This window comes from Podarcis filfolensis (genome assembly GCF_964270895.1).
Source record: "Podarcis filfolensis genome assembly, chromosome: 1".
In the NCBI taxonomy this organism is placed as follows: domain Eukaryota; kingdom Metazoa; phylum Chordata; class Lepidosauria; order Squamata; family Lacertidae; genus Podarcis; species Podarcis filfolensis.
In genome coordinates, this window is record NC_139604.1 from 133648099 (window position 1) to 133671060 (window position 22962).

The 22962-nt window shown below is 47.7% G+C and overlaps 1 pseudogene across 1 annotated transcript; it reads left to right on the plus strand.

The window, feature by feature from the left end:
- Positions 1 to 5855: 5855 nt before the first annotated feature.
- On the plus strand, positions 5856 to 6502 carry LOC310765917 (prefoldin subunit 2-like; annotated as a pseudogene). Its single transcript has one exon. The product of its transcript is annotated as a prefoldin subunit 2-like (transcript).
- The last annotated feature ends 16460 nt before the right edge of the window (positions 6503 to 22962 follow it).

Genomic DNA, 22962 nt, shown 5'->3' on the forward strand with positions numbered 1-22962 from the left:
GTGCAGTGCATTCCTACACTGGAAGAATGGGAGACAAATGTGATTAATAATACTAGACAACTCTGCATATTCCATGCAAATATTCCTATGGGCCGTGGGTTGTTGTTTTTTTTTTTTTAAATCTGGTTTGCATACAGAAGATCAGCATCAGATGTTCTGCTTACTAGCTCACCTGTAAAATCAGTTAGATGGACAGCATTAGAAATAGAGCCTTCTCTGCAGTAAGTCTCCACATACAGACCCACAAGACCCACAGACATGGAAAATGTGGTTGTCCTCACTGGTTCTGGCTTAAAAATGGGTTTTGAAGACCCTTTGGCTTCAAAGTGCTTTTAGTTCAGGTGCCTTTTAATTAAGAACACAGGCTAATTTGGGATTATGAGTGCCTATTTTACTGCAGGTTTAAAACTGTTTTTGAAAGTGGTTTCATTAATTTTATGGATGGCTTGGCTGGACTTTGAGATCTCTTTAATTACTGCCTGAAATTATGGCAGTTTATTTTATTATGGTCTTATATTTCAGGCCTTTTTTGCCCTGGTATCTGGCTTGCAAATATAAACAAACAAATGAGTAGCTGCTGGATCAGGCCAATGGCCCATCTAGACCAGTATCCTGTTCTCAGAGGGGCCCAACAGTTGCCTGTGGGAAGTCACAGAACAGGATCCAAGCACAAGAGCAATTCTCCCCTCCTGTGGCTTCAAGCAACTAGGAATCAGAAGCACATCTGCCTCTGACCTTAGAGGCAGGACATAGCATGAGATTTAGTAGCCACCAATAGCCCTCTCCTCCTCCACAAATTTGTCTAATCCTCTTTTACAGCCATCCAAGTTGGTGACCATCACTGCCTCCTGTGGCAATGAGTTCCACAGTTTAACTATAGACTGCATGTCTTCACAACAACCTTGTGAGGCAGGGCCAGGCTGAAAATGTGACTGGTGGAAAGAAGGTCACCCGAGGAACTTCAAGGCTGGGGGCTGATCCTTCCCCGCAACATTTCTACCCCTTTTATAGCTCTCCATATTTCAGGGTTGGTAATCAGGGACCACGGGAGCCACAAAACCTGAAACGCCGGTCTGCTCCAATCCCTGCCCCTGAGCAAATAGAGATCCACCTGCCAGCCGATTCCTGATGACCTCTGGGCAATGCACTCGCTTTGTGCATGAGTGACAAAGGACATGGAACTGGGTACCCAGCAGAAAAAGGTATATGATCTGCAGAGCCAAAGAGATCCAGCCCAGAGAAAGAAAATTGCTCTCTCCCATTTCAATGTGTCATTCAGCTTCAAAGCATTGCAACTGAGAACCCTAATTTCAAGAGCAGCCCACAGAAGCTTTTCAAAGGGAGAAAATATTTCCTTTGGGCTGATGCTCCAGTGCTTTTTTGTTGTTTGGGGGGTTTGTGTTTCCGCAGAGCTTTCTCTGTGCTCCGAGGAACGGGCCCCGTATGACAGTCTTGTTACACAAAAGCACCCGGAGACATTGTGGCTGCCAGGGATGAGGAGGCTGAGATATACGGCTTTAATTGTGGCTTTTGTTTTCGCTCCCCACAATGGAATTAAAAGGCTGGGCCGCTTTCAGTTTTACTGCAAGTCATTTGGAAGCAAAACAGGAGCCTGCATTCTCCTCTCCTCTCTGTTTGAAGGCCATTATATGTTGGAGGTTGGCCAACGATTTCCGACTCAGAGTTGCCGGAGAGATGGATTGGGCTACAGAAAAGGTGGCGCAGCAACGTCGAAATATTTGTTTCTGAAATATTTCCCCTTTCGCAAAAGGCCTTTTGTTTTCCCATGAATGGGGAAGGGGAGTTGGGGCAGCTATAATTCTGCAGATTGCGTTGAAATTGAAGACAGCCGTTTGGGTGATGTATGAATGGCTCTAATTCTGCTTTCTGCTTCTGCCCAACCCTCCATCCAAGTAACTATTTGTGTGCGTACGGAGGGGGGGGCACAGATTAACTCATCTCTGGGCACATCATGGAGCTGTATGTCAGGAGACAAATGCGCTCTCTCTCTCCGATTCCTCTCGGCAAGGTTTCTTTGTAAAAACAGGCCCGTGAGCAGGAATCTGAAGTCCTTACAAGGACTGATTTTATTTGGAAGCTATCCTATCCCCGACGTTCGTGATGAGCAGCGATAAACTGTTCAGGTAGCTAATAATAGAAACATCCGCCGATTGTACGGTTGATAGGTGCAATCCGTCAGGCAGTGGAGAGAGCGCGGCGGTGGAGGAAATGTCTTGCATGCAGATGGTCCCAGGTTTTCATCCCCGGCATTGCCAGTTCGTGGAGGAGGCTGTGGGGGAAATTCCCCTGGAAGGTTCAAATACCGAGACTCACACCAAATTACCAAACGGTCAAATTTTATTTTAAAAAATTAAAAAAAATGTCCAGTAGCACCTTAGAGACTGACTAAGTTTGTTCCGGGTGTAAGCTTTCGTGTGCATGCACACTTCTTTAGATACACTGAAACAGAAGTCACCAGACCCTTATATATAGTGGGAGGGTGGGGTGGGGTTTTTCTCAGGAGTGCGTGGCTGTCCACTTCCGGGGCGGAGGAACACTGGAAATAGCTTGTGCGCATGCGCAAGCATTCTTTCCGGTGCACATCCAGGTTGGAGGAGGCCTGTGCACATGCGCACAAGCTATTTCTGGTGCTTCTCCGACCTGGAAGTGCACCAGAAAGAATGCTTGCGCACGTGTATGGGCATGCGCTCCCCCGACCTCTGGCCTGCCGCGTAATTGCTGCTGGAGATGCTAGTTTCTGTTTGTGCCACTGTGCAGTTGTTTGGAGTCACAGGACTCTGTTTACATTCCAGAGATTCCAGGCTGTTGGAAGTCTCACGGAAGACAGGAGACGGATATGATGTTTACTGGTTTCCTTTATTCCAGTTGCTCTCTGCTTTCACAGAGAGCGCATGTATATTTCTTTTCTGTCTGTGTAGTTAGGAATAAATCTCTTTGCAATGTAGCTCATACTATCTTGGCCCCTTCCCTGCGTGCTGGATACTCTGCAGAATGGGGGAACGCGCTTGGAGCCTCGTCAAACGTTCAGGTCGTTAATCACATTGGAGGACTCGACCGGAAGAGTCGCTTGGTCGAACGCAAGTCCTACATGAGACACCGGCCCGAGGCGTGGTAAGTTTGCTGACCCCTGAAGTGAAACAATAGAAATATTTAACTGACCAATCATGTCATTTCTGCCCTTCAACAAAAGTCCTGGCTATGCCCATGCAACGGGGGTCATCTAGTCTAACCCCCAGCAGTGCAGGAACCTTTTTCCGACGTGGGGCTTGAACCCATGGCCCTTGGCTCTTAGATTAAGAGTCTCATGCCCTACCGACAGAGCTATTGTGCCACGCCACACCCACTGGCATGAATAAAACTTAGCATGACATGCCAGCGTATCAGTGAAAAAGCCATTGTTCCATAGCTCAACAGGTACTGCAGCGTGACAGAAACACCGTAATATGGGACAAAACCACTAGCATTATAATCAGGACAACTAATGCAATATCTCCCATGTCTAAATGCATCCTTTGTTGGCAAAGACTCCTCCAAATGGATCAATGGAAGACTCAGAGGTTGATGGGGTTGGGCAGCCCAGGGAGAGAAGGATGTCTCTGTGCAGACCTCCCTCTCTCCCTCCCATCCAATAATAATGTGCTCCCTATATTTCTCCCAAAGTTGAAGCATCATGACCAGAGGCCTTGCTGTGGGGTGTATCTTCCAGGTGTCCATCAGTCTGGGGTGCCCAACTTGTATTCGCCATCTGAATGTCCCCCTCCCATTTCTTTCCCAGAATGCTCATTTGATTGATATTTCCCCCACTGTTCATGAGCATGGAATGTTTCTCTGATATATTAAATTCCCACAGAGCAATGTTTGCAAATCCCACATAATAGACTTTTATCGCACATACTAGAAAGTCTCTTTTCTAACCGGCACACATTTTTAATAGTCTCCAGACAGTTTCAGAAGATTAACAGGAGGTGCTATAAAAACACTCTTTATTTTTTTTAAAAAAACAATAAAAAACAGCATTCATTTTGCCAGCTTTCTGCAAGTTCCCCCACCCCAAAGTAAGACTAAGCAGATGATGTTTTATACGGCTTGCAAATAAGAAAACACATTTCTCTCTCTCTCTCTCTTAGCATTTCTCCAGTCTTATAATGTGGCATTGTGCTTATCTGCATTTCAATAGGGGTTTAACAAAAGCCATGACATTTAACAGGCTTGGCTGACAGTAGACTACCCCATAAAAACAGCTAGCGGGCGTATTAATAAAGATCGCATCAGGCAGGTTAACTTAATGCAGCTGTTACAAAAGAGCATCTTCAAATTCTTAACTGGAGAGCTGCATTTTATAATTATAGCAGCTCGGAACCAGTTGACGTGAAGAACTGCCCTGCCCCCAATGTGCCCATTTGACCACTTCAATCTGCGAAACTTGTGATTTTTTCTTCTTCCAAGTGTCACATACTGTTTGTTCCCTAATGGTGAGGCGGAATCGATTATTTAGTTTGGCTCCGCCTGAACTTTGGAACCCCCTAATCGACCTCGGCCCTGTATACCTGAAGGAGTGTCTCCACCCCCATCTTTCTGCCTGGACACTAAGGTCCAGCTCCGAGGGCCTTCTGGCGGTTCCCTCCCTGCGAGAAGTGAGGTTACAGGGAACCAGGCAGAGGGCCTTCTCGGTGGTGGCGCCCACCCTGTGGAACTCCCTCCTGTCAGATGTCAAGGAAATAAACAACTATCTGACGTTTAGAAGACATATGAAGGCAGCCCTGTTTAGAGAAGTTTTTAATGACTGCTGTTTTAATGTATTTTAAATCTTTTGTTGGAAGCCGCCCAGAGTGGCTGGGGAAACCCAGCCAGATGGGCGGGGTATAAATTGTTACAATATGGATGCAATGCAGCTGCAAACTGCTAGCTTGAAAACATCACATGATGGGAATGTTGGAGCTGACTGTGGGAAACAGCCTTCCAGCCAGCTCACAGGGCAGTTCACCGGAAATTGCACAGAGTGTAATTTGAGACCTTCCTCATGTGATTGTACAGGAAGTCTTAGTCACTTGTTTGCTGGAGTCTGAAGTGAGCAGACACGTTTTATGATATGCTGAAGAGTCAGAAATAAAGCCATGTAAAAACGTTTCTGACTATCTCTTTCCCCTGCCGGGGGAGCAGGAAAGAGTGGATGTGTTCTTCCCACGCTGGGAGGAATCGCCTATTGAGACCTAGCCTGAGTTGCTGGGGAATGCAGCCAGGGAGGTCATCGGAACTCAAGCCGGGTGCCTGGGAGGATTGCCAGCTTCTCCCGATAGAGGCTTGAATTCCAACATAAATAATAAATTATTATTATGATTACTGCTTAATGTTAGGCAGGCACGCTCGCCATGCCGTCTTGCTAAATAAGTGCTGACCCAGTATGTTTCTGAGCACAATTCAAAGTGTTGGTGTTGACCTTTAAAGCCCTAAACGGCCTCGGCCCTGTATACCTGAAGGAGCATCTCCACCCCCATCGTTCTGCCTGGACACTGAGATCCAGCTCCGAGGGCCTTCTGGCGGTTCCCTCATTGTGAGAAGCAAAGCTACAGGGAACCAGGCAGAGGGCCTTATCGGTAGTGGCACCTGCCCTGTGGAATGCCCTCCCATCAGATGTCAAAGCAATAAACAACTACCTGACATTCAGAAGACATCTTAAGGCAACCCTGTTCAGGGAAGTTTTTAATGTTTGACATTTTAGTGTATTTTTGGTCTCTGTGGAAGCCGCCCAGAGTGGCTGGGGAAACCCAGCCAGATGGGCGGGGTACAAATAATAAATTATTATTATTATTATTGATGTCTCTCGAGGGCCTGGCCAGGTGAAGGAAGATGGCAGAGAGCGGCAAGACGAAAAGTGCCCCAGCGGCTCCTCCCAGCGGTGTTGGCACTGCTTCTTTAGCTGGGGGTGCCGGCAAGGCCATGACGGTGGCGCAGGTGGTAGCTGGATTTAACCATCTGCGTCAGGAGCAGTGAGGTCTAGCCTGAAAGGCAGCTGAGCTGGAGCTGGAGGTGAATGAGCACAAGCTGGTAATTGAAACACTCTGAGAAGTGGACCCTACTAAGAAATGTTACTGGATGGTGGGAGGTGTCTTGGTAGAACGCACTGTGAAAGAAGTTCTCCCGGCCTTGGAAAATAACAAAGAGCAGATCAACAAGATCATAAAGGCCTTGACCCAGCAGCTGCAGATGAAAGGGCGGGAGCTGAATGAGTTCTGGGAAAAACACAACATCTGCCTGATGGGCGAGGACGACCAGACAGTGCTGAGGGGTCAGGCAGCAAGGCAAGCTCCACAGGGGTCCTCGTTTCCTAGTGGGTGCAGCAGCCGTCTCCCAAAGGACTCTTTTTACCGCCTCTCGCTCTACAGTTGTGGCTCTTGACCTCAAAAAGCTTAACTTTATTATTATTTTGGTGTCATCTCCATTTTTTTTGTTAAATAAAACTTTTTGGTGTGTCACATAAAAACCACACGTGCTGAACCTTGCTAAAAGCCTTTTCATTTCATCAATTAGAAGATGGACTTGGATGTCCCCTTGCAAGCAGTTTGAAAGAAGAAGAGTCTTTCAAAGGGATGGTGCTCAGCACCCAACAGCTGATGGGCGCTGAAAGCTCAATTGGCTGCACTGGGGAGGTCCTGATGGAGAAGTCCTTCATGTAGCCTGTCCCTGTCAGAACAAATCAGGTGATTGGCACTGTCAGTTGCCCTTCAAAGGGGCTTAAAGGCAAAGTAAAGGTACCCCTGCCCGTACGGGCCAGTCGTGTCCGACTCTAGGGTTGTGCGCTCATCTCACTTAAGAGGCCGGGAGCCACCGCTGTCCGCAGATGCTTCCGGGTCACGTGGCCAGCGTGACAAAGCTGCTCTGGCGAGCCAGCACCAGCGCAGCACACGGAAACACCGTTTACCTTCCCGCTATAAAGCAGTACCTATTTATCTACTTGCACTTAGGGGTGCTTTCGAACTGCTAGGTGGGCAGGAGCTGGGACCGAAAGATGGGAGCTCACCCTGCCGCGGGGATTCGAACCGCTGACCATGCAATCGGCATGTCCTAGGCACTGAGGTTTTACCCACAGCTCCACCCGCGTCCCTCTCAAAGGGGCTTAGTGGGCCCCTATCAAGTTATCACTGAAGGCCATCAGGACCCTGGAGAGCTCTCAGCTGCCAGAACTGGCTGTGACTCACACACAGAGAACTGTTGCCTTCAAAGCACAAGGTGATTAATAAGTGTGTGGTCACCTGTCAAAGACTCACCTGTCTTTGTTGGCCATCAGGTAGGAGGAGTGAAGAGGAGGAAGAATTCAGTCTACTAAGAACATAAAATAGGGTTGCCATATTCTGAAGAGCAAAAAAAGAGAGGCCACATTTGTGTGCCATGTCATGTGATTGATTATATGGGGCGGGGCTTAGCTGACACCCACCCACCCATATTTTATTCAAGTTGACACCCCTGTCAGGGATACTTTAGCTGAGATTCCTGCATTTCCATGATCTATATTTCCATATAGATTCTTTCAGTGGTCCTCTAACATCCACAGCCTCAATGGATGTACTGACTGACACATTAAAAAAATATTTTGCGGGGGGGGGGGGGGCAGCAGAAACTTTGACAGTTATTTCTGGCATTTCTAAGATAAGGGCTGTTTTGCAAAGGGCATCGTTCCAGCTTAGCTGGCGAAAAATGTGGGCCATTTGTGAAATTAATCCACGACGCATAATTGGCTTCATATATTTCCCCTTGAAATGGTAATAAATGGTAATAAAATCGGGAGCTTCCTTTTGACAAGTCGCACACCCACGTGGGCTCGGGGAAAAAGGGAAAAAAAGGGTGGGTGGGGAAAAAGCCTTTTCAGGATTAAAGGTGTGCAGAAGTTACTTAGAACGGGAAAATAAAACCCGGGCAAGTATATCTGAACGTTGCATGCGTTTTGTAAGCCACGAAGGAGATAATCATTCTGCAGTGAGCTTTTCAAAGACAATCTTCCTACTCTAAATCACTGTCCATCTAGGACGGATTTGCCAACTTATTCTGCTTAGAGAACCTGCCTGGAATGTCTGTGATGGATGTTCATTGGGGAAGGGAAAGAAGCCATACCCACAAACATTTGGGGAGGGCAAAGTGGACCCCCCCTGACCCCATCGCTAGCCCCCTCCCTGCCACTGCCTCTTTCCTTGCCCCTCCCTCCCCCACCTCCTACCTTTCTCCAACCTCCAGGGCATGGGTAGGCAAACGAAGGGCCGGGGGCCGGATCCGGCCCAATCGCCTTCTCAATCCGGTCCGGGAATCAGCCTGTTTTTACACAAGTAGAATGTGTGCTTTGATTTAAAATGCATCTCTGGGTTATTTGTGGGGCATAGGAATTCGTTCATTTCCCCCCCTCAAAAATATAGTCCGGCCCCCCACAAAAGCCAATGCAATTCTGGGCTGCATCAATAGGAGTATAGCATCTAGATCAAGGGAAGTAATAGTGCCACTGTATTCTGCTCTGGTCAGACCTCACCTGGAGTACTGTGTCCAGTTCTGGGCACCACAGTTCAAGAAGGACACTGACAAACTGGAACGTGTCTAGAGGAGGGCAACCAAAATGGTCAAAGGCCTGGAAACGATGCCTTATGAGGAACGGCTAAGGGAGCTGGGCATGTTTAGCCTGGAGAAGAGGAGGTTAAGGGTGATATGATAGCCATGTTCAAATATATAAAAGGATGTCACACAGAGGAGGGAGAAAGGTTGTTTTCTGCTGCTCCAGAGAAGTGGACACGGAGCAATGGATCCAAACTACAAGAAAGAAGATTCCACCTAAACATTAGGAAGAACTTCCTGACAGTAAGAGCTGTTCGACAGTGGAATTTGCTGCCAAGGAGTGTGGTGGAGTCTCCTTCTTTGGAGGTCTTTAAGCAGAGGTCCGTATAGTAAAAGCTATGGTTTTCCCAGTAGTCCGTATAGTAAAAGCTATGGTTATAGTAAAAGCTATGGTATAGTAAAAGCTATGGTTTTCCCAGTAGTGATGTATGGAAGTGAGAGCTGGACCATAAAGAAGGCTGATCGCCGGAGAATTGATGCTTTTGAATTCTGGTACTGGAGGAGACTCTTAAGAGTCCCATGGACTGCAAGAAGATCAAACCTCTCCATTCTGAAGGAAATCAGCCCTGAGTGCTCACTGGAAGGACAGATCGTGAAGCTGAGGCTCCAATACTTTGGCCACCTCATGAGAAGAGAAGACTCCCTGGAAAAGACCCTGATGTTGGGAAAGATGGAGGGCACAAGGAGAAGGGGACGACAGAGGACGAGATGGTTGGATAGTGTCTTCGAAGCTACAAACATGAGTCTGACTAAACTGCGGGAGGCAGTGGAAGACAGAAGTGCCTGGCATGCTCTGGTCCATGGGGTCACGAAGAGTCGGACACGACTAAACGACTAAACAACAACAACAAGCAGAGGCTTGACAACCATATGTCAGGAGTGCTCTGATGGTGTTTCCTGCTTGGCAGGGGGTTGGACTTGATGGCCCTTGTGGTCTCTTCCAACTCTATGATTCTATGATTCTATGATTCTAGGTCTGAGGGACAGTGGACCGGCCCCCTGCTGAAAAAGTTTGCTGACCCCTGCTCCAGGGAGTGTTGGGCGTGGCCTAGCAGAAGGCCACCCTGGCCTGCCCTCAGGCTCCTGATGCCCATCTTTTGGACCCTTGCCCTTGCTCGATCAGTGCAGGGCAGCAGAATCGTGGCATTTGGGATTGTGAACAGAAGCCAGGGTGGCTTCTGGCAATTCATGATGCCCCAATTATATCAGGACACTTGAGGGGTCTGAGAAGTGTGTGTGTGTGTGTTAAAGGATTATAATTTTAACTGGAACGTAAGTGAAATTAATAAGATTTTGGAATGCAGGGGGTGAAAAACCCTTAGGGAGCCATCAAATCTAGCTACTCTAACTAAAATCTGTACTTCGGTATTTGATTAATCTGTATTAATAATTGTATTAATTGGATATGAATTGGCATTGTTATGATGCGGCTATTATTGGAATAATATTGGAAAAGTAATAAAAAATTATTTTTTTAAGAAAGAGAAAAGTGTGTGTTGTGGGGGGGGGGCGATTTCAACAGCAGCCTCTGGCCCAGACTGCCTCATAAACTCCTATGAGAACATATGAGCCTGCTGGACCATGTCAGGGGCCCATCGAGTCCAATAATCTGTTCTCACAGTGGCCAGCCAGGTGTCCCTCATGCGGAGCCCAACAGCAGTAATAATAATAATAATAATAATAATAATAATAATAATAATAATAATATATTTATACCCCACCCATCTGGCTGGGTTTCCCCAGCCACTCTGGGCGGCTTCCAACAGAACACTAAAATACAATAACCTATTAAACATTAAAAGCTTCCCTAAACAGGGCTGCCTTCAGATGTCTTCTAAAAGGCTGGTGGTTGTTTTTCTCTTTGACATATGGCAGGAGGGCATTCCACAGGATGGGCGCCACCACCGAGAAGGCCCTCTGCCTGGTTCCCTGTAACTTGGCTTCTCATAGGGAGGGAACCACCAGAAGGCCCTCAGAGCTGGACCTCAGTGTCTGGGCAGAACGATGGAGGAGGAGACACTCCTTCAGGTATACTGGGCCAAGGCCGTTTAGGGCTTTAAAGGTCAGCACCAACACTTTGAATTGTGCTTGGAAACATACTGGGAGCCAATGTAGGTCTTTTAGGACTGGTGCTATATGGTCTCAGCGGCTGCCCCCAGTCACCAGTCTAGCTGCTGCATTCTGGATTAGTTGCAGTTTCCGGGTCACCTTCAAAGGCAGCCCCACGTAGAGCGCATTGCAGTAGTCCAAGCGGGAGCTAACCAGAGCATGCACCACTCTGGCGAGACAGTCTGCGGGCAGGGAGGGTCTCAGCCTGCGTAGCAGATGGAGCTGGTAGACAGCTGCCCTGGACACAGAATTAACCTGCGCCTCCATGGACAACTGTGAGTCCAGACTTGAGGACTTGAGGGTGACATCACTTCCCTCCTTATTTGTGATTCCCAGCAACCAATATTTTTTTTTACAAAATGGAGACTTGCTTATTATAATCTTACTGCCTTGTGAGGTCTGCCTGAAAAGCGGAATATACCTGTAAACAAATAATACTAAAAAGCACCTGGAGAACATCAGGTTCAAAACTCCTGAGAGACGCAGGCGGCCCCCTTTCTCCTCGCCTCCTCCTCCTCTGTGAACTCTCGAAAAAGTCGGAGCTATTTTGGCACTAACTAGTTTAAAGAACTTGTATCAGCTTTTTCCATTTGAGGCTCTGGCAGTTATTGTTCCCAAAGTGGCCATTCAGTTAAAGAAAAAGCAATTTCCAGTTCTCTGCTGACGAGGGAGAGAGAGAGAGAGAGAGAGAGAGAGAGAGAGAGAGAGAGAGAGAGAGTCCGTATCTCCCCAAGAACTGCTTGCTGCATGAGATCAGAAGAACTTCTTGGTGTGTTTTCATACTTAAACTGATTTTTATTTGGTAACGCGAACATAAAATGCATAATGATCATTATAATTCTCATTGGGATTCCACCTCCTCCCCGGCGCCTTCTGTTCCATATTAGCTCATAACTAGGAGTCCGCATGGACTCGTAAAGAATGTAATAGAGGTCTGAGCCCCTCTGCCGATTCCAAGAACCATCTTCACTGAATGCAGGGAGCGGAATTGCAGCAATTGACCTGACCTCCCTGGGCTGGTGGTACAAGACATTTTGCTGCCCGAGGCGAAAGGCATTCCACATACAGAGGCATTCCACCTGCAGAAACCAGCCAGGCTGGCAGAGCTGAATCTGACATCAGCAGTGGGGACAGGTTAGCTCCCCCACTGCATGGGAGGCAGCAGGATAGAGTTGGGGGAGGGGGGGTCAGGACATGTGGAGTGCAGAAAGCTCCGGGTTGCGCCCAATGTTGCATGTTGGGGAACCTGACTTATGCAGAGAGATTTCCCTTCCTCCCTGCACAATCTCAAAACCGTCTGTCTGAATTCAGTCCAGTCCTAGGCTAAGCACCCCAAACCTGAACCAAGTTGGCCAGGCCAGCAGAGACGCCTGAAGGCTGCATCTTTCATGATTCACAGGACTGTGGTCTGTGATGGTGCGGATCCTCTGGAAATCTTAGTTTTGCCTTTTTCACCTGCTTTCCTCTGAGCCTGAGAAGCAAAAGCAATGTCGTAATTTTATTCCTTTCTCTGCCTATCAGCCACGGTTTGCCGACGCATCGCTGAAACTCTCTCCTGATTAATATCTGTGAATCTTTCATAACTACTTATCAGAGGACAATATTTGAAAACTGGAGCAAGGCTGTAGGAGAAACACCCAGTGTTTTGTCTTTTATTTTCCGCCAAATGTTTCTGCTTTGTGTATTTCTCTGCTCTTTTGTTCTCAAGTGCCTTCCTGACTGAATCCAGCCTCCCCAAAACAGTGGAGGAATTAGCATAGTTTGAATATGAATGCGAGATCTGCAATAAGGCTTCACCTCTCTCTGAATTTTAATTCCACCACACTTCCTTGAAATGCTATTCATATGCGTAATCAGGCGTTTGATCACTGCCACGCTCCTTGGATCCACCATACGGGAGGAGAGAGCCGAAACGCTGTGCGGAGGAGAATGGAGTGAAAAAGAGTTCTATGGCAGCCACAGTGCAGGCTGGTCATAAGCAGGCTAACTTGGAAGTCCGGCTGCAAGGGTGCTAACTTGAATAAAATATTGGGGGCCCCAGGTAAGCCCTGCCCTGCATAATCGATCACATGATGCAATGCACACACCATTTGAATGGCAATGCCCATCGACTTTTGGGGGGACATCTCTCTCAAATAGTTTATTGGGGGGCCAAAGCCCCCACAGCCCCTAGGAGTTGGCTCCCAAGTCCAGTTGAGTCCAATAGGGACAAATGTAAGGTTCTGCGCTTGGTAGAAAGAACCAGTTGCACAGATATAAGATGAGAGACACCTAGCTCACATTAGCAGTATGTGTGAAAAGGATCTGGGGGACTTAGTGGACCACAAGCTTAGCATGAGTCAATAGTGTGATGCGGTAGTGAAAAAACCTAATGCTATTCTAGGCTGCATCAACAGAAGTAATAGTATCACTCTATTCTGCCTTGGTCAGACCACACCTGGAGTCCTGTGTCCATTTCCAGGCACCACAATTTAAGAAGGATGTTGGCAAGCTGGGAGGTGTGCAAAGGACGTCAGCCAAGATGGAAACTAAGCCTTATGAGGAATGGTTGAAGGAGGTCCATGTTTCACAAGCATACAGTAAGGTTGGTAGTACAATGCGAACTCATATCAGGGTACTGGAAGAAACAAAGATCACCAGTGTCGAAGCAATGATTCTTCAACATCAACTTCATTGAACTGGTCATGTTGTGCAGATGCCTGATGATCGTCTTCCAAAGCAACTACTCTATTCCCAGTTTAGGAATGGAAAGCAAAATGCTGGTGGACAACAAAAGAGGTTTAAAGATGCTCTCAAAGCAAATCTAAAAAAATGTATTATAATCACTGATAACTAGGAAACACTGGCCTGTGAGTGCTCTAATTGGAGAACAGCCTTTACCAAAGGTGACATGGGCTTTGAAGACGCTTGAACTCAGGATGAAAGGGAGAAACATGCTAAGAGCATGGGTAGGCAAACTAAGGCCCAGGGACGGGTCTGTCCAAATGGCCTTCTGAATCCGGCCCGCAGACGGTCCAGGAATCAGTGTGTTTTTACATGAGTAGAATGTGTGCTTTTATTTCAAATGCATCTCAGGGTTATTTGTGGGGCATAGGAATTTGTTCATTTCCCCCCCAAAAATATAGTCCAGCCCCCCAAAAGGTCTGAGGGACAGTGGACCGGCCCCCTGCTGAAAAAGTTTGCTGACCCCTGTGCTAAGAGGAAGGCACGCTTGGCAAACCCTCATAATGATCATCTCCCACCCAGAAACCAGTGTCCCCACTGTGGAAGGACGTGTGGCTCCAGAATTGGCCTCCGCAGTCGCTTATGGACTCACTGTTAAGACTGTGTTCATGGAAGACAATCTTACTCGGCTATGAGGGGTCGCCAAAGAGACAATGGAGACAAACTGTAAATTGTAATATACAATCACCAAGCACATTGCAACCACGGAAGATGCCCACTTCTGTTTCATTGTCGCACAAGAAGTTCTTAGGATAGACAGTGCCCCCAGCTGCATTTCCAGAAATGGCTTCAGTGATTGGTTATGCATTAGGGTAAAGGTAAAGGTACCCCTGATCATTAGGTCCAGTCGTTGCCGACTCTGGTGTTGCGGCGCTCATCTCGCTTTCTTGGCTGAGGGAGCCGGCGTACAGCTTCCGGGTCATCTGGCCAGCAGGACTAAGCCGCTTCTGGCGAACCAGAGCAGCGCACGGAAACGCCGTTTACCTTCCCGCTGGAGCGGTACCTATTTATCTACTTGCACTTGACGTGCTCTTGAACTGCTAGGTTGGCAGGAGCTGGGATCGAGCAACGGGAGCTCACCCCGTCGCGGGGATTTGAACTGCCAACCTTCTGATCAGCAAGCCCAAGAGGCTAAGTGGTTTAGACCACAGCACCACCCACACCCTGGATGCATTAGGAGGAACATCCTAATGGGGAGAGGAAGAGTGGAACACACTCGCTTGGGAGGAGGTTGGCTGCCCCAGGCTAGATAAGGGTGCTGTGGTTGGCCAGATCCATGCATTGAGAAAGAGTTTGGGGCTAGAGGACTTCCCAGCTGCCTTCTAACCCACAACTCTGTGGGTTAAGAACACATTCCTAGCTGCGTAACAGTCCACCACCAGTGAAGAAAGTCTAGAACCCAACATACATTTAAAGCACGCCCCTCATCCAAGAATCCTGAGGATTGTAGTTTGTGAAGGGTGCTGGGGACTGTAGCACTGTGGTGGGTAAACTATGCTTCACAGGTTTCGTTATGCGGATGAAGGGTGCTTTAAATGTATGGTGTGCATGCAGCCAGAATTTGAGCGTTGTCAGAACTGGCTGCCTAGGCGCTGATCGTGCTCCCCTGGCTTTGCCTTCTCTTTCTTCCCTGAGAGATTAATCTCTCTTCTCCTTCAGTGTGACAAATGCATTTCGCTTCCCAGAAGCCCTAATATTTCAAAATCACTCTCCTGAAATCAAGCTTCTTGGATCTGTGTGAAATCTTGATTTGTGATCACACTGATGACACAAACCACTGTGGCCACAGTTTTCATTTCTCTTCATGACTGATGTCACTTCTTGCAGAAGGCAATGATGACAGTCACTCTTTTGATCCTCTGTATTCTCAGACTGTCAGTCCCAAGCATGCATGCCCTCCCATTATCCAGGACTGGTAGCCATTCACTCCTATGGGGAGCACTAGCTCATGTATTGTCATGCGGACCAGTCTCCCTCATGCAACCAAAGAAGATCCTGCTGGATCAGGCCAGAGTGTGATGGCCTGGGACTCGGGCTCGGACTCGGAACCAGAGGAGTCTCAGTCAGCACCAGATCCTTTGCGTCAAGCATCATCTGAACCAAGTCTGGGGCCTGATCCTGAAGAGCCCCAGTCTGCACAGGTTCCCCTGCAGCAAGCACCAGCTGGGCCGAGTCAGGGGCCTGAGCCTGCCCTGGCTCCAGATGTGGGGATGACCTCGTTGCCTCCAGCTGGGCCATCACTTACAGCTGCTCCACTACCGGTTGGGACAGGGGAGGCTGAGGCGGCCCCTGGGTCTAGTAACCCACCGACGTCTCCTGAGCTGCAGAGACTCAGATCTGAGAGAAGGAGAGACCTGAGTAGTTGCAGGAGGAGTGCTTGCCTTCGGGTGAGACAGTGAGGTGAGTCACTGGGGGATCAGGACCGGCTGTTACCCCAACAGAGATAAAAGGCTGCTGGACCCTGCCCCAGGTTGCGGGAGCAACGTTGCTGTTTGCCAGATCCTGTGTCTGACCTTGCCTGGTTTCCTGCCTCGTGTCCTGCCTTGGCCCTGTTGGACTGACTCCTAGCGGAACCTTCGGATTCTGGACCGGTCCTGGACCGCGTTTCTCGGGTTACCCCCGAGCCCAGCACAGAGTGCATCCAATTTCTTAGTCAAGGTTGAGCACTCTTTGGCTATGTCCCAGCGATCACACAACCTTCAACGGAGGGGGCACCCTCAAAGGCCTCTCCAGCCACCCCCCCACTTCTCCCCTCTCGTCATTAGGTGCTTCCAAATTCTGTGCGATAATTTCTTCTAAGCTTTCATCTCTGGGCTGTATCTCTTACAAAGCAGCTTTTGAGAGAATGTCAGAGGTTCAGGACTGACATAAGACATCAGTTAAGGCTCAAGTCTTAAGTCTTTGAAATGTCTCTGCGTGGGAATCAGCTGAAGCCATTTCTTCTCCAGGATAGGGATTGACACCCCCTCTGTTCCCCACATGACGCTCTCTGATCAAGCAGAAGATAACAAGGGCTTCTTTTCATTGTGGAAATGAGAGTGCATGCCATCATTTGATCCTCAGAGTCATTTTGTCCTTCCTAATAATGAGAGGATGATAAAACAAAGGATCTCTGCCCACCAAACTTTTGTTACATATTTCCAAGGAAGGAAGAGTAAGAATTAGGATCAAAGTTTTTGCTTTTTTAAAAGCAAGCTTTTAAAAAGCATTTACTCACCCTAGAAATAACCAAGCCTTATGAGGAATCGTCAAGGGAGTTGGGTATGTTTAGCTTGGTAAAGAGGAGACTGGGAGCACATATGGCAGCTATCTTCAAATATCTCAAGGGCTGTCATACGGAAGTTTGTTTTCTGCTGCTCCGGAGGCTAGGCCTTGAACCAATGGCTTCAAGTTACAAGAAAGGAGATTCCGACTAAACATCAGGGAAAACGTTCTGACAGTAAGAGCTGTTTGACAGTGGAACGGACTCCCTTGGGAGGTGGTGGACTCTCCTGAGAGCCAGTGTCGTGTACTGGTTAAGAGCGGTAGACTTGCTCCCTCTTCCATGTGACAGACCTTGAGATATTTAGATGGCTCTCATGTCTGCTCTCAATCTCCTCTTCTCCAGTGTGGTCTAGTGGTTAAGAGTGGTAGACTCATAATCTGGTGAACAGGGTTCGCTTCCCCGCTCCTCCACATGCAGCTGCTGGGTGACCTTGGGCCAGTCACACTTCTCTGAAGTCTCTCAGCCCCACTCACCTCACAGAGTGTTTGTTGTGGGGGAGGAAGGGAGAGGAGAACGTGAGCCGCTTTGAGACTCCTTAAAGGGAGTGAAAGGCGGGATATCAAATCCAAACTCTTCTTTCTTCCTTGGAAGTTTCAAGCAGAGGTTGGAATGGCCATCTGCCAGGGATGCTTTAGCTGAGATTCTTGCATTGCAAGCATTTGGGGGAAATGACCCTCACGGATCCTTCCAACTCTACAATTCTATGATTCTGTGAAAATTCTCAAGAATAAAAAGTGATCTGGTTATATTTAGTGAAATTTATTGGGTGTCTACACCTCAGCTTTCTCTAAGTGGGTCAGGAAAGTCCATATTGTTCTCTCCTACCCATAACTCATTTCATCTTCACAACACCCGTGTGAAGTAAGTTAGCTTAAGCACGGGACTCTTACTTGTAAAAGTGGTCCACCGGGGTGCCCTACCAGTTTCTCCCCATGAAAACAGGGTTCAGAATCAAGCAATGAGTTTATTTCACCAGTCATTTGGCTGAAGAAGTTTTTACTCTTCTGTTTTGACACTAAGCTGTTCTTAAACCAAGGCACCGCTGTATTTAGAAATAGAATGTTAAAACCAGCTGGAAACATATTATGGTCAAGTTAATAGTGTGGGCAGAGATTAGATTGCAATATGTTTTTGGTGATTTTATTTGCATTCAAGAACGTAAGAAGAGCCTGCGGGATCAGGTCAGTGGCCCATCAAGTCCAGCATCCTGTTCTCACAGTGGCCAACCAGGGGCCCATTATTGGAAACCCACAGGCAGGATTCAAGCACAAGAGCATCAATCTGCCCTCCTGTGGTTTCCAGCACAGAGGCAGAGCATAGAAATCATGGTTATTATTATTATTATTATTATTATTATTATTATTAATCATCATTATTATTATTACTGTAACTATAACTATAACTATAACTATAATTCTCTGCACGGTCAGGGAAAAAGCAATGCTGTCCAGGGTTGTAAAGACTGCGGAGAGAATAATTGGGCGCACACTTCCCACCTTGGATCAAATCTATGCTTCCTGGTGCCATAAGAAAGCTGCAGTGATAGTGCAGGATAGTGCGCACCCCGGAAATGACCTCTTTCAGCTTCTGCCTTCTGGAAGAAGGTACAGGGTTATAAAGACTAGGACTAGCCACCTGAGAAACAGTTTCTATGCGATTTTAGTTTTAAACGCAGTGTAAGGTAGTCTTTATGGGAGTATATTGTATTCAGTTATGGGTTATCAGAGTTTTTAGGGGGCTAACCAGGCTGGGATAGCTGGGATAACAATCTTACTCGGCTACAAGTGGTCGCCAAAGAAGAAGATAGTAAAAAAAAAGAAAAGAAAAAACTTAAAAAGAAAGGAAGCAAGAAAGAAATGTGTTCATCTTGTAAGAGGCAGAGATGGCTTTTCCTTTAATAATACATTTATCTCTGTGGCTTCTACCTCTGCCTTGTCCATGCTGCGCCTGAGTACATTTGCTCCATAGCTGTGACGTCCTCCTGACTGCACGGTGCATCTTTATTACAGAGCCTGATCATCCATGCCGAGGTCAGCTTGTGTGGCAAAACATTTGCTGTCTGGAGGATGGAGTAGACTGCGGAAAGCGTGGCATTGGCTGGCATATGATGATCGGAGGGGGAAATCCAGCGTTTCGTAGCGCGAGAAAACAGGTTTGCTACATTCAGCAAAGGCTTTTGTCTTTCTTGATTGAAAAAGAAGAGGGGAAATTTCATTTTGAACCTCCCCTCGGAAAAAAAAGGGTGGGAGGGGAGAGAAACCCAAACATGTTTGGAATTTTTGTGGGTTGGCAAAAGGAGCTTTGTTCTGCTCCTCGCTGAATTACCCATCAAGCAAATGGCCCATCTCCAGTTTTATGAGAATGGAAAGCTAAGCCGGGTTTTGGAAGCAAGTTGAAGGATTTGGCCTTGCGCAGATTGTTTCGTTGTAATGAAAGAAATCTCCAGATGTCAGGGTCCCCCCTGCTCCCCCCCATCTCCTTTCCTTCCATGGATTTACATAATATTTTAGTTTTGATTCTCCCCCCCTTCATTGAAGGCTCCCAAATTGTTGTTTTCTCCCTTTGCTTTCCCACAGGTAAGTGGCAGAGCATCCACACTGTTTGGGACCTTTTCATTTAGAGAAAAGGCGAGCAATGTGAAAGAAGTTTATAAATGATGCCTAGCATAGAGAAAGTGGATAGAGAAAAGTTTTTATGGACACAGGTGGCGCTGTGGGTTAAACCACAGAGCCTAGGACATGCTGATCAGAAGGTTAGTGGTTTGAATCCCCACAACGGGGTGAGCTCCCATTGCTCGGTCCCTGCTCCTGCCAACCTAGCAGTTCGAAAGCACACCAGTGCAAGTAGATAAATAGGTACTGCTCCGGCGGGAAGGTAAACGGCGTTTCCGTGCGCTGCTCTGGGTCGCCAGAACCAGCTTAGTCATGCTGGCCACATGACCCGGAAGCTGTATGCCGGCTTCCTCGGCCAATAAAGCGAGATGAGCACCGCAACCCCAGAGTCGGTCGTGACTGGACCTAATGGTCAGGGGTCCCTTTACCCTTTACCTTTAACCCTAGAACTCTTGGACATTCAGTGTGTGGGATAACCAGCCTCATATAACCAACATGCTTCTGTCTATGCATGAAGGGGTTAATACCACAGAGTAAGCTGTCCTGCCAGGCTTAGCAAGGCAACTTGCCCTTACACTGAGAGGGAATAGGCAATCAAGCCTCCAGTCTACCTGAGAAGTTCATTGGGCAAAGGGGTTTTGAGCTGGTTGCTCTAGCTCAGACCACATGGCTCTCACAAACCACTCTTGAGTTCTTAAAGTAATAACTTAGGAACTTTCACCACTTTGTAACTAAGCGAAGTTTCACTGCCTGGGAATTTTTTTCTGAACGCTGTATGAAAAAGCACATGAATCTAACCTTTGGAGAGTTTGTAAGTAAACCATTTTTAACTTACCTAATGTGTGGGATTTTTTCCCCCCTTTGCTAGAGTTCAGACAGCCCACTGGAAAATAAGGAGCAGATGTTGTCCTGGGCAAGACAAAGCAACTAACAAACTTAATAAATAATAACAACAATAGTGTTTTATTTGCTGGTTCTAAATGTGTTTTAAGGTATTTTAAATATTGTTTTTAACAAGCACAACCCCCCTGGATCTTCATGCCAGACCACCCCGTCCCCTACCTGGCAATTGACTAAATTATTTTAAGCCCTCAACCAGAAGAAAATCTAAGGCCCCTAAAATCCATCAGGTTTAATAGTAACTTCTGAATGGGATGGGGAGGTGAGGTCAACACTCAGCAATCTCTTGCATCAGAGAAAGCATACCTCTATGTATCCATTTGATCAATAGTCCTGATGGAATTATTAAGGGAGGGAGGGTTGCAGCATCAGCACCCGGTCAAGTTGAGGTTTCTATTTCAACCGCAGCAGCATCTGTGTGGATGCTGTTTGCAGTGGCAAAGCTGCATGCTCTGCCACCAAAGGGCGGAGAGCAGGTGGGGGTGTGGTTGGCACCCCTGGGGGTGTGGCTGGCACCCCTGGGGTGTGGCTGGCACCCCTGGGGCGTGACGCGCATCCTGGGGGCGTGACGTGCATCCTGGGGGCATGGTACGCCACGCGTGAGGGAGTGGCATGTGTTCTGGGGGTGTGACGCGCCGTCTGTGGGGGTGTGATGCCTGGTGCACAGGTGTGTGTGTGTGTGTGTACGGCACGTGTCCCGGGGGGGGGCACCGCGATGGCACCCTACCGGAATAGTGGTGCTGGGGGTGGTCTGCGCCCTCCACGCTCCTGTTTCTCCGCCAGTGGCTGTTTGGAGGTGAAGATTTGAGTTTCCGTTCAGGCCGTCGTGGACTGCAGCTGAGTCCAATTTGGAATCCTCTCCTGAGTCCACAGAGGACTTAAGGAGTGGCACCTCTTTGGACCCCACTGGTGGATAAATGTGCCCCTCCAGGTCTCTCTGTGTGGCTCCTGAAATTCTCCCCAGGCCTCCCCCCTCACCTTTGCCCCATCCTGGATTGTTTATGTCTCGCTGGGATGTATCCGTGAACTCTGATGATGCCTCAAGATGGTACATTTCCCAGTACGTTTCCAAGCACAGTTCAAAGTGTTGGTGCTAACCTTTAAAGCCCTAAATGACCTCAGTCCTGTATACCTGAAGCAGCATCTCCACCTCCATCGTTTTGCCCAGACACTGAGGTCCAGCTCCGAGGGCCTTTTGGCAGTTCCCTCCTTGAGAGAAGTGAGGCTACAGGGAATCGGGCAGAGGGCCTTCTTGGTAGTGGCGCCCACCCTGTGGAACGCCCTCCCATCAGACGTCAAGGAAATAAGCAACTATCCTACTTTTAAGAGACATCTGAAGGCAGCCCTGTTTAGGGAAGTTTTTAATGCTTAATGCTGTATTGTGTTTTTAATATTCGATTGGGAGCCGCCCAGAGTGGCTGGGGAAACGAAGCCAGATGGGTGGGGTATAATTTATTATTATTATTATTATTATTATTATTATTATTATTATTATTATTATTATTATTAATGCAGGGCACTGTGGGGGTAGATGTTGGTTGCTAGTGGACGGACAATTAAGATGATGGACAGTATATATATATTTGTTGTTGTTGTTGTTGTCGTGTCTGACTCTTCGTGACCCCCTGGACCAGAGCACGCCAGACACTCCTGTCTTCCACTGCCTCCCGCAGTTTGGTCAAACTCATGCTGGTAGCTTCGAGAACACTGTCCCACCAATATATATATATATATATATATATATATATATATATATATATATGTGTGTGTGTGTGTGTGTGTGTGTGTAGTGTGTGTATGTGTGTGTGCTCTCTCTCTTTCACAGACTCTTTTGGACTCTGCCTAGGAAGGCATTACTGAATGAAGTCTATTGAGGGGGCGATTGAGGGGGCCAGGGCAGCGCAATGTGAGCACGCCATGCTCACAGGCCACGGGGCATGCTCTACGTTACATTCCTCTTTCTGCAAAGACAACCTCAAGAAGGGCAACCAAAATCATGCACTGAGATATGAGCCAAATGAAATGCAAACTGCTGATACTCCCTGGGTTATGTTTATTTTATTTTCTTCTGCCTTTCCTAACCCCATTCAGGATGTGCTTCTTTTATCTGCCTAACCAACATCTGTCAGGGCACATTATTCCATTTCGTGTGTCTACGATCCCTCGAGTGGACTCCCATTTCTGGGTCTTTCTGGTACTCAGGTTTCACCCACCAGACAGATAATCCGTTCAGTTAAGGAATTCCTTTCCAGTGTACTCCTTCTGATGGGGATGGGGGTGGTGAGGTTTGACTTAGCTTTCCAACGCTTTTGCCTCCAGGTCAGGCTTGTGGAAGAAAAGCTCCTCTGTCTGCAGGCACCGTGATTCCAACTCTTTGCCCGTTTGGTTGTTGATGAAGCTTCCTTCCTTCTCAGAATCCTCTTGGCCATAGATCAACAGGAGGTCCTCCTCATCTACGGGCACAAAGACCAACGATGACTCTATTTTGAACAGGATCTCGTCACTAGGATGCTTGTTAGTTACAAATGTCTCATATGACTCCATGGAGTCTTGATACGCGCTTCGATCATGCATGTCACTGTGGACCCATTGACTGATGGTTTGCTGCCCCCTGGAAGCACTTCCTCCCCCTTCGCTTTCTTCCACTGTGGTCTCTGGTTCATTTACTACCAGAGTTTGATACCCTTTTCTTCTGTAGTTATCCAGTGTTATTTGAACAGTGGTGGAAGGGAGAGCCTC